Below are 11591 nucleotides of genomic sequence, written 5' to 3'. Positions count from 1 at the left end.
GGGGTATAATTTGGGTAGGGGGCTTAGGGGTCGGTGGTCGTGGGGACCCTGGCCCAAATTACCTTTCCCCTAGTTTCTCAATATTTCGGTGTTGGTAATTGTTTGCTATATGCCTCAGGGAGATAAGGATGCTCCTGGAGGCAATTAGTGTCCTCCCTTTCTGAAAAGTATGTACATAAGGACCTTGAAGTGTCTTGTAGCTCCTCCTTTTTCTCATGATGTATATAGCAGGTGCTCATTCTAAGAATCGTTAGCCTTCTACCTCAAGTAATAATGAATAGTTTCTTATCACATATAAGTAGGCCTTCGTTACAGGGCTATCTTTTTGGCTACATTTCTCCCCTTTTGGAACTTTTAAGATCTTTTCAGATTCTTTTAAGTTTCACCTTCACCTTTTTCTATCAGAGCCATATATATATATCAGTAGATAGATTAGCAGTAACCATACCTGTCCCGACAGGGCAAGACATCTTACATAGTTGACATACCCTTTCAAACTCGATTCAATTTGATTTTTAAAGGCCCTTCTGTAGTTACTTGCCACTGATCCAAGGGGGCTTTCTTAACTTGGGCATAGTGGATTCATGGTTCAATTCCTTCAACCTTGATTGCTGTGTAAGTTGTCAAAAGAATCTGGAAGGGTCCTTTCCACTTTTGTTGTAGCAGTTCAGAATTCCAAGTCTTTATGTAGACATGGTCGCCAGGCTGGTATGGATGCATGGGGGTATTAAGGGTCAAAGATTCAGATAAGGTGACATATCTCTTCAGACCTGCAAGCGTTTTTTTCCCCAAAGAGACCAAATGTTCACTTAAATCGTCATTCCCCCTTACAGTAACCATTCCCAAAAACACGGGTAATTGGTGTGGCCTTCCATATATTATTTCATAGGAACTGATCTTTTTATTAGTCCGAGGTTGTACCCTAATTCGGAGGAGAGCTAAAGAAAGGGCTTGGGGCCATTTTAATGTTGTTTCCCGACAGAATTTACTTATTTGTCTTTTCAGAGTCTGATTCTTTCTTTCAACTTTCCCATTAGATTGCGGTCTCCATGGAGTATGTAAATCCCATGTAATATTCAAGGTTTGACTTAGTTGTTGCAAAACCTCAGCCACAAAATGTGGTCCTCTGAGGACATCCCAATTGGTACACCAAACTTAGGTATTATTTTCTTTAATAAGCATTTAACAACCTCCCGTGCTTTGTTGGTGCGACAGGGAAAAGCTTCAGGCCACCCTGAAAAGGTGTCCACCAAAATCAAAAGATATGGATAGCCATTTTGTCTGGGTAACTCAGAAAAATCAATTTTGCCAGTAATCTCTGGGGGGAGTTCCCTTGCCTAGTAACCACTGGGGGTGGCCTCCTTTGGTTAAAAGAGGGTTGTTTTTTTAAACAGACTGGGTGTGGTGTATGATAGGTACGGACTCCATAGGGTGCAAGTACAGAATCAACTTTATTACAGAATTTCCTGATTATATAGTATTTCTTGTTAAAAGGGGAGGCTCTTTTATTCCCCAGTCATCACCTGATTCGTGTTCCCCGCAAGATCTGTTGTTCTGTTTTTCTCTTGCACCTGGCGGGCGCCTGGCTGTCTGTTCTCAGCTCCTTATCTCCTGGATTCGGCCAGTCACATGTTATTTACGAGCTACTGAAGAATGCAAGGCCTGTTTTGTGCATATCTTTTCTTTGAACCGCTGTTTTTCGCTGCTTCAGCACACAGGTTGAAATCGCACGTTTCCCACGCTGTCTTTATTCGCTAAAGCGTTGTTCTCCACATCTCCCCCTTTTTTGTTTATGACAACCCCGTTGAGCAACAGTGTGTCCATAACACGTGCCTCTATCTTCTGCATTCATCAGATAGCCGACCATAGAATCTGTAAAAAAACCACCAAGAACAAGAAAAACAACACAGTGCCTATGCCAATAAAAACCCACATTCGAAGATTTAAACCACTAAACCAAGTTTTCGGATTTAGCCATGATAGGTCATTTTTTAATGTGTTGAATACACTTTGACTCGTTAGTTCCTGTAATTTTTTAATTTGGTCCCTCAATTGATCATGTAAAGATTGAATATTATGTTGAAGAGATAAATCAAATGTCCTTCTAAATGTTGTTTCACTATTTTATAAATCGCTAAAAGTTATACAACTCCTAAAGTCTGGTGAAGACAGGGTAATACAAAAAGATCCATTACATGATAGAATAGTAGCATTGGAGGTTAGAGCAAAAGATAAGGATGGGTTGTGCAGACCATGATTTCTGCTTCAGACAAAAGCGTTACATTAGCCTTAGTTGCGTTCTCCGTCATTAGTACTTGATATAATTGTCGCTTAAAAAAGGAAAGACCCATGTGCCAAATATTTGAATGAGCCGGGAGAAAGATAAATCTGATGTGTTAAAACTATCATTATAATACATCTGCAATTCTATAAGCCACCATATCTTAATTGTGAGGTTGATCAATCCCAGATGCAACATCATCTTGGTGTTTCTTATCGTCCTGTTCATCTTCAGTATGCGTTTTCACTTGCGCTGGCTTTACATACCTTGCAGGGATCCAATAGGGACCTGAGGGAAGAGAAACACAAGCATATCCCCGTCCCCAGGTAAGCAAGGGGACCGGTCCTTCCCATTGACCAGATTCCAAATTTTTATAAAACACCTGAGGCTTCACGGTAGAGGATTCCTCAATTCTAAAATGTCTATCTACTGTGGAACTATATTGCTTAGATCCAGATAGATTAAGAAAATTTAGAACATAAGTAGCTTTGTCTAGTATTTCCTGTGGTGTTGTCCCTACTGGATTCCCCCTTTTTTGTTTATCAATAATAGATTTCAAAGAACGGTGGGCACGTTCTATTATTGCTTGACCAGTAGGGGAACATGGAATTCCAGTAATATGTTCAACTCCCCAATCCTGTAAGAATAACAGAAAACGTCGAGAAACACAAGCTGGGCCATTGTCTGTTTTAACTTTCTGTGGGACCCCCACGGTCGCAAAGCATCTTAAAAAATGCTTCACAACGTCTCTGGCACGTTCTCCGGAATGGGCAGTGGCTACCAGAAAACCAGAGAAGGTGTCAATAGAAACATGAACATACTTAAGGCGTCCAAAAGAAGAAATATGTGTGACGTCTGATTGCCACAAATCATTAGCATTGAAACCTCTGGGATTAGTCCCTGGCAAAACTGGCAAAGGGGACAAGCGCTGACAATCCGAGCGTGCTCGAATTATATCTTGAGCTTGTGCGGTAGTTAAAGAGAAGTGCTTTCGTAATGAGTGTGCGTTTTGGTGGAAAAATTCATGAGCTAATTTTGCCTGATCAAAACATCGAGGAAAAACCGCAGCCATTGTAAGTTGGTCTGCTATTGTATTACCTTCGGCAAGGGGTCCTGGTAAGTTAGTGTGAGAACAAATATGGACAATGAAATAAGAATGCTGTCTGATTTTTAAAAGTTGGGCTAGCTTTAACAATAAATCAAACAACTGTTTGTTGTCTACCTCTCATACAAAAGTGGATTGTAAGCACTGAACAATACCTGTAACATATGCAGAATCTGCAACGATATTAAGAGGTTCCTTAGAAAATAACTCAAAGGCACGGACCGCTGCAGCTACCTCTACAATCTGCGTCGATCCAGATAAGTGAGAAACATCTGAGGCCCACTCCTCGCAGTTTGCGTGACGCCATACAACTGCAGCCTTACCTGTTTTGCCAGAACCATCGATAAACACAGTACGAGCATTGTGTAGAGGAACAGAACTCAACAAAGACCGCGGTTGAAGAGGTACACGGTGCAGAGAACCTAATAAACGATGGCGTGGCAAAGAATACAAAACAACATTAGTATAATCAGCCAGTGCAGCCTGAAAAGTCAAACTATTACACAATACAACATGAAATTCTTCTTTGGTTAATGGTAGATGAAGGAAGGTAGGATCTTGTCCTGTCAATTGTTGACATTTCAAACGACCCTGCGAAAGAAGTCTAGCAATCATTTCTAGGGCAGTGGTCAATGTTTTTGCAAAAGAATGTGGCAAAAATAACCACTCCAAAATGCGTGAAGCATGCTCTTCCTTCCGCACCTTCTTGTCCCACTGACCTAGGAGAGCATATGGTTGAAAGGAATGATAAATGATGAACAATCGAACTGGCAATTGCAGAGAAATTCGATGAGCAAACGTAAAATTAATTTTATCTATCACTGTCTGCAGCGCCGACTGGGCTGCTTCTGTCAATTGTCTAGGAGAAGTTAGTTCAGGATTCCCCTTCAACAACGAAAACAAGGGGGACAGTTCATGCGTCGTTATTCCCAACAGTGGTCGAAGCCAGTTAATTGTCCCCAACAACTTCTGTAAGTCATTTAGAGTACTCACTGTAGTAGCAAGTCGTACAGACTGTGGATATACATGCGAATCAAGAAGTTTCCAGCCAAGATACCTCCATGGAGGCAGTGATTGTACCTTTTCCGTCGCAATTTGGAGACCGTATCGCCGAAGCTCAGCTACTAAACTGTCGAAAACTCGGGAAAGAGATGATTCAGTTTCCACAGCCAACGAAATATCGTCCATGTAATGATATAACATGATTGCATCATATGTTTTGCGAATATTTGACAAGGCCTCACTAACAACAATTTGACATATAGTCGGGCTATTTTTCATTCCTTGCGGTAAAACCACCCAATGAAACCGTTGCATGGGTCTATCATTATTAATCACAGGAACCGAAAAGGCAAAATGAACACAATCTTCAGGATGTAAATGACTGGTAAAAAAGCGATCTTTTAAATCAATAACCTTCAAATGCCAACTGTCTGGAATCATAGTGGGATTAGGAGTTCCTGGTTGCAAGGCCCCCATAGGTGCCATCACTGCATTAATAGCTCGGAGGTCCTGCAACAATCTCCATTTGCCAGATATTTTAGGAATAACAAATATAGGAGTATTCCAAGGGCTCGTGGAGGGAACAATATGGCCTAATTGTAGCTGCTCTTGCACCAATTCATGAGCCCTTTCTAGCCGCTCACCTTTCAAAGGCCACTGATCTACCCATACCGGCTTATCTGATAACCAAGTCAGTTTGAGTCGCGGCTGAACGTCAGTGGCCCATGTTAAAAATGTGTCGTTATTGTCATGTTCCATTGTTGCAAGAGATCACGACCCCATAAAGTACATGGCACAGTTAAAACATATGGTTTTAAAACCGCTTGTTTGTTTTCAGGACCTTCCACAATCAAGGAATGCATACTCTGCCAAGGTATCTGTGTCCCTCCAATTCCAGTAACAGCAGCAAATGCCTGTACTAATGGCCATTCCTGTGGCCAGTCCAATCGTTGAATAATAGAAACATCCGCTCCGGTGTCCACTAAGCCAGTGAACACCCGACCGTTTATTCTACAAGTCAACATCGGTTGTCCCGTGGTAATCTTCTGTGTCCAAAAAATGCGAGGCAGACCTGTACTACCAAACCCAGAGGACCCCCTTTCGCCAACATGGGTGGAACTTTTAGTTTGAATTTGAGTGTTGGGCAGCAAAAGCAATTGTGCAATTCGCTCTCCAATAGGTATAGTACAAGGTGGCGTAGGGGTCCAAACCATAATTTTTATTTCCCCAGTATAATCGGAATCTATGACCCCAGGCAAAACAAATAAACCTGCTCTGGAAGTGGAGGAACGACCGAGCAATAAGGCACATAAACCCTTAGGCAAAGGACCATACACTCCTGTAGGCACTAGATGTACTGACTGATCTCGAATTACTGTGGATTGACTGGTGGCCAGGTCCAACCCGGCACTGCCTGCTGTGGCTGGTCTGAGAGACTCGACTGTAGTGAGTTGCCAGCGTTCATCTCGCTTATTCGTGCTGGCCATGTCAAGGACTGTGTTGGCGGGGGCGGGGGCTGGGTCCTGTTGTGTAGTCTCGGGGCACCGGACCTCACGCCCCTCCTCCTGTTTCCCGAGGTATTCTCAGGGAGCGGATTGCCCTGTTTGTCAAACTTAGAACAACATTGATTACCCCAATGGTATCCCTTTTGACAACGAGGGCATAATTGAGCAAGTTGTCTTCCCTGCCCTCCTTGTCCTCGTCCTCCTCTTCTCGCTTTCGGACAATCTTTCTTCACATGCCCTTCCTGACCACAGGAGAAACATTTAGTAGCAGCTCGTGCAACTGCCAACTGTTGAGCTAAGGCAGCAGCTAGCATATCTGCCTTATGTTGCTCAGAGCCCACGTTTTGGCATGCTCTAATAAGATCATTCAAAGTTTTTGCTTGATTATGAATAGGATCAATGGCTCGCCTGCAGTCCGTGTTTGCATTCTCAATAGCGAGCTGAAACAATAACAATTCTGCTGCTTCAGAAGAATCTATCTGTCTCTGTATAGCAGTTTGTAAATGATCCAAAAATTGTATGTACGGCTTCCGAGGTCCCTGACGAATGGAAGCAAAGGACGACTCTCGCTTGCCGAAATCCGGCACCCGTCGGAGTGCCCTCAAGGCTAACCCTGTGGCTTGGGCAAGAACATTCCGCGATAGTCCAGCCTGTGCTATCCCGGTAGCACAATGCCCTTCTCCCATTAATTTGTCAAGACCAATAGCAGTTCCTGCTGTTAAATTGTTCATCACCTGAACTTGCACCAGCTCACGGTATTCCGAAAACCACACAGAGTACTGTGCTGCAGACAACACAAGACGTAGGATGGATTTCCAGTCTAAGGGTGTCAGTACGTAAGATTCTCCTATAACCTGTAACAAGTTCATTGTGAACGATGCCTGCAAACCATACTCCTTTATCGATTTGCGGACCTCCTTTACTACATCATATGGTAAATGAACGTATTCGGCGAGTCTATTCGGTTGATACAACACAGGCATGGCTTGAAGAAGCGATATGTCCCCTCTTTTTAGTGCCTCTGTCCGGCACTCGTCAAGCAGTCCACCCGAGATTTTAGACTGAACAGTTCCTTGTAATGGGTAACTGGGGGGGGCAGAGGTGCAGAAGGGGGCGGGCGTGCGCTGAGTGGAGGGGGTGGGGGGGTGGGCGTCAGGGATATCTGTGAAAGAGTCTTTTGTCTCTGTTGTTGCAAAATCTCTTCTGCCGTGGGGGCAGAAGCAGCCATCGCTTTTACAGGAGTAAGCGGGGGATATAAATCCAGCTCTCATTTGGGGTCAACGGGACCTGGATCAAAAGGATCCCCAGGGTCTGCTCTGCCCTCCAACAGCGGAGGTTCAGTCACCACCTCAGCATAGTCTGACTCCAACTCAGGATCTATTAATTCAAACGAACGAGATTCTTTTTTCACATTTGTCTCAGCGGGTGGTAATACGGAGTTATTCACTTTCTGCAATATCTGTTCAGCAGGTAGCAGAGTCCTGAGAGCAGTATAAACCACATGCCAGGTAATCAATATATCATCGGGGAGCTCTAACTGCAAAAGCTGCTCAGTTTGCAGCTCCTCTCCAACCTTCTGCCATTGAGTGAGATCATATGAGCCTTTAACAGGGAACCATGGACAATAATCCCGAATCCATACAAGCAACCTCACCAAATGCAGCGGAGTGACCTTAAAGCCTAGTTCTCGTAAAATATGTTGTAAATTCTCTGTATGCAACTTCTGTTCTCAAGTCGCTGACTGTCCCATAATAAAAAAAAAAAACCAAAAACCGACAGTCTAAAAAACTTCCCCGCGGCTGCTCACCTGTTTCATCCAGCGACCGGTGATGAATATGAGCGCTCGATGCAGTGCAGTTTCCTCCGTCCAGCTACGCAGGGGTACACCACTGGTAATTTTCCGCACTGCTTTTCCTTCTTCTCTTTTGCAAGTCCTTCTTCTATTTTTCAAGTCCCTATTCTATTTTTCAAGTCCCGATTCGGGCGCCATTTGTGGTGTATGATAGGCACGGACTCCGTAGGGTGCAAGTACAGAATCAACTTTATTATAGAATTTTCTGATTATATAGTATTTCTTGTTAAAAGGGGAGGCTCTTTTATTCCCCAATCATCACCCAGTTCGTGTTCCCCGCAAGATCTGCTATTCTGTTTTTCTCTTGCACCTGGCAGGCGCCTGGCTGTCTCCTCTCAGCTCCTTATCTCCTGGATTTGGCCAGTCACATGTTATTTACGAGCTACTGAAGAATGCAAGGCCTGTTTTGTGCATATCTTTGAACCGCTGTTTTTTGCTGCTTCAGCACACAGGTTGTCTTTATTAACTAAAGCGTTGTCCTCCACAGTTGACCCCTGGGGTTTTGGAGTCGGGAATACAGAGGATCTGAGGCCCACTATACTGCAACTGAAAAAGAGTCATTGGCAACACGTGAAGGGGTTTGAACTTCTTTGGAAGTGATTGGTACTGAGGCACAGCTCCTCTTGGCACCCCGACTGCCAGTGCTGGGCTGGATGTTCAAAGGGAGGGCCCCTTCTACGCATCATGCAACCGATGCTACGTGGACTAAGTGGGTTGCACTGATCACACCGTGGGCTCGAATAGGAAACCCAAATCGCCCAGGAATTTTGGAAGTAATTAAAGACTGGCCAGAAGGGATAGGTTTTGGAATATCGCCAGAGGAAGAGTTCACACGTGCTGAAGAAGCCCCACCCTAAAATAAACTGACAGAAGATGAGAAACCATATGCCCTCTTCACCGATGGGTCCTGTCGCATCGAAGGTGGAAGGCCGCTGTGTGGAGTCCTACATGACGAGTTGCAGAAGCTGCTGAAGGACAAGGTGAATCGAGCCAGTTTGCAGAGGTGAAAGCCATCCAGCTGGCTTCAGATATTGCTGAAAGAGAAAAATGGCCAATACTCTACCTCTACACTGACTCATGGATGGTGGCTAATGCCCTTTGGGGGTGGTTACAGCAGTGGAAGCGGAGCAACTGGCAACGCAGAGGCAAACCCATCTGGGCTGCCCCATTGTGACAAGATATTGCTGCCCGGCTAGAGAAGCTGGTTGTAAAGGTACGTCATGTAGATGCCCACGTACCCAAGAGTCGGGCCACTGAGGAACATCAGAACAACCAGCAGGTTGATCAGGCTGCCAAGATTGAAGTGGCTCAGGTGGATCTGGACTGGCAGTGTAAGGGTGAATTATTTATAGCTTGGTGGGTCCATGACACCTCAGGCCATCAAGGAAGAGACAGAACATATAGATTGGCTCATGATCAAGGGTTGGACTTAATCATGGATGCCATCTCACAGGTTATCCATGAATGTGAAATATGCCCTGCAATTAAACAAGCCAAGCGATTAAAGCCTCTGTTGTACGGAGGATGACGGTTGAAATATAAATATGGGGAAGCATGGCAGATTGATTACATCACACTCCCACAAACTCGCCATGGGAAGCGCTATGTACTTACAATGGTGGAAGCAACCACTGGATGGCTGGAAACATATCCTGTGCCCCATGCCACTGCCCGGAACACTATTCTGGAATTTGAAAAACAAGTCCTCTGGTTACATGGCACCCCAGAGAGAACTGTCTCAGATAACGGGACTCATTTTCGGAACAACCTCATCGACACCTGGGCCAAAAGAGCATGGTATTGAGTGGGTGTATCACATCCCCTATCATGCACCAGCCTCTGGGAAAAATCGAATGATATGATGGACTGCTAAAAACTACCCTGAGAGCAATGGGTGGTCAGACTTTCAAACATTGGGATACACATTTAGCAAAAGCCACCTGGTTAGTTAACTCTAGGGGGTCTACCAATCCAGCTGGCCCTGCACAATCAAGACTTCCACATACTGTAGAAGGAGAAAATGTTCCTGTAGTGCACACATAGAATATGTTAGGGAAGTCAATCTGGGTTACTCCTGCCTCAGGCAAAGACAAATCCAACCACGGAGTTCCTTTTGCTGAAGGGCCTGGGTGCACTTGGTAGGTGATGCAGAAGGATGAGTTTCGTGGTTTAACCCCAGCTGTTAACTGATGATGTGGTTTACCCCAGCTGGCAGCTGAGCACCACGCACCACTCGCTCACCCCTCCCCCGGCGGGATGGGGAGGAGAACAGAAAAACAAAGGCAAAGCCTCGAGGGTTGGGATAAGGGCAGTTTCCTGGGACAGCAAGGGAGAGGGAAACAATCAACAACAGTACTGATAACAGATATTCACAATGGATGATAACAGAGAAGAATTTACCCATCCTAGGACCAACCGACCAGATGCTCAGCCTGTCCTGGAGCCACACCGAATCCCCCCTGCCCGACTAGCCCCCTTTTATGGTGAGCATGACGTCACATGGTATGGAATAGCCCCCCGCCAGCTTGGCTCACCTGTCCTGGCTCCTTGTGAAATTAACTCTATCCTTGCCAGAACCAGGACATTATCCACCCCTTATTCCATACCATCTACGTCATGACCAGATTATTTCACAGATCTCATTCCCTTATTCTATGGGCCATCCCTCTAAAATGTCTGTCGAGTTCATTTAGTCCATGGCTTTGGGTTCCATCTGCCATTACAGTCTCTCAGAGCAGGAGCAATGGTGCATGCTGCTGGATTGTTGCATGCTGCATCCGGAGTTTTCATGGCCGGTGTACCTGGTATGGTCCATGCTCACAGTCTGGATGTCAAAGATGTGATTTTTGATGAAGTTTCTGGGCACCAGTAGCTGAAGTCAGTTCTAGTTCCATCATCATGGCACTTTTTGTTCAGTTCCAAAGTCCATCCTTCATTAGTCTGGGGTGATTCTTATGGTCATACCATTGATACAGTATATCGCTATTAACATCATGCAATTTAATTTATTGGCTATTTTCACCCAAAATCAAATCCCCTTGGGGTACACACCGGACTTCCCCATCCTTTCTCATCACCCACCAAGTGCACCCTGGTCCCTGAGCAAAAGCAATCCCACAGATGGGCTTGCCTTTGCCTGAAGCAGGGATAACCCAAACTGTTTTACCCAACATATTTTTCATGTGCACTACAGGAACTTTATCCCCTTCTACTGGGCGTGGGAATTTTGACTGGGCAGGGCCAGCTCGATTGGCAGATGCCCTCGTGTTAACTAACCAGGTGGCCTTTGCTAAATGTGTGTCCCAATGTTTGAAAGTCTGACCACCCATTGCTCTCAGGGTAGTTTTTAGCAGTCCATCATATCATTCGATTTTGCCAGAGGCTGGTGCGTGATAGGGGATGTGATACACCCCCTCAATACCATGCTCTTTGGCCCAGGTGTCGATGAGGTTGTTCCGGAAATGAGTCCCATTGTCAGTTCTCTCTGGGGTGCCATGTCACCACAGGACTTGCTTTTCAAGACCCAGAATAGTGTTCCGGGCAGTGGCATGGGGCACAGGATATGTTTCCAGCCATCCAGTGGTTGCTTCCACCACTGTAAGAACATAATGCTTGCCTTGGCGGGTTTGGGGGAGCGTGATGTAGTCGATTTGCCATGCTTCCCCATATTTATATTTCAGCCATCGTCCTCCATACCACAGAGGCTTTACCCGCTTGGCTTGCTTGATTGCAGTGCATGTTTCACATTCATGGATGACCTGTGAGATGGCGTCCATGCTCAAGTCCACCCCTCGATCACGGGCCCATCTATATGTCGCATCTCTTCCTTGATGGCCTGAGGTGTCA

Source organism: Balearica regulorum, chromosome W, assembly GCF_011004875.1.
Source record: "Balearica regulorum gibbericeps isolate bBalReg1 chromosome W, bBalReg1.pri, whole genome shotgun sequence".
Classification (NCBI taxonomy): Eukaryota; Metazoa; Chordata; class Aves; order Gruiformes; family Gruidae; genus Balearica; species Balearica regulorum.
The sequence above is the reverse complement of the archived record's forward strand: the minus strand, read 5'-3'. Positions refer to the sequence as shown.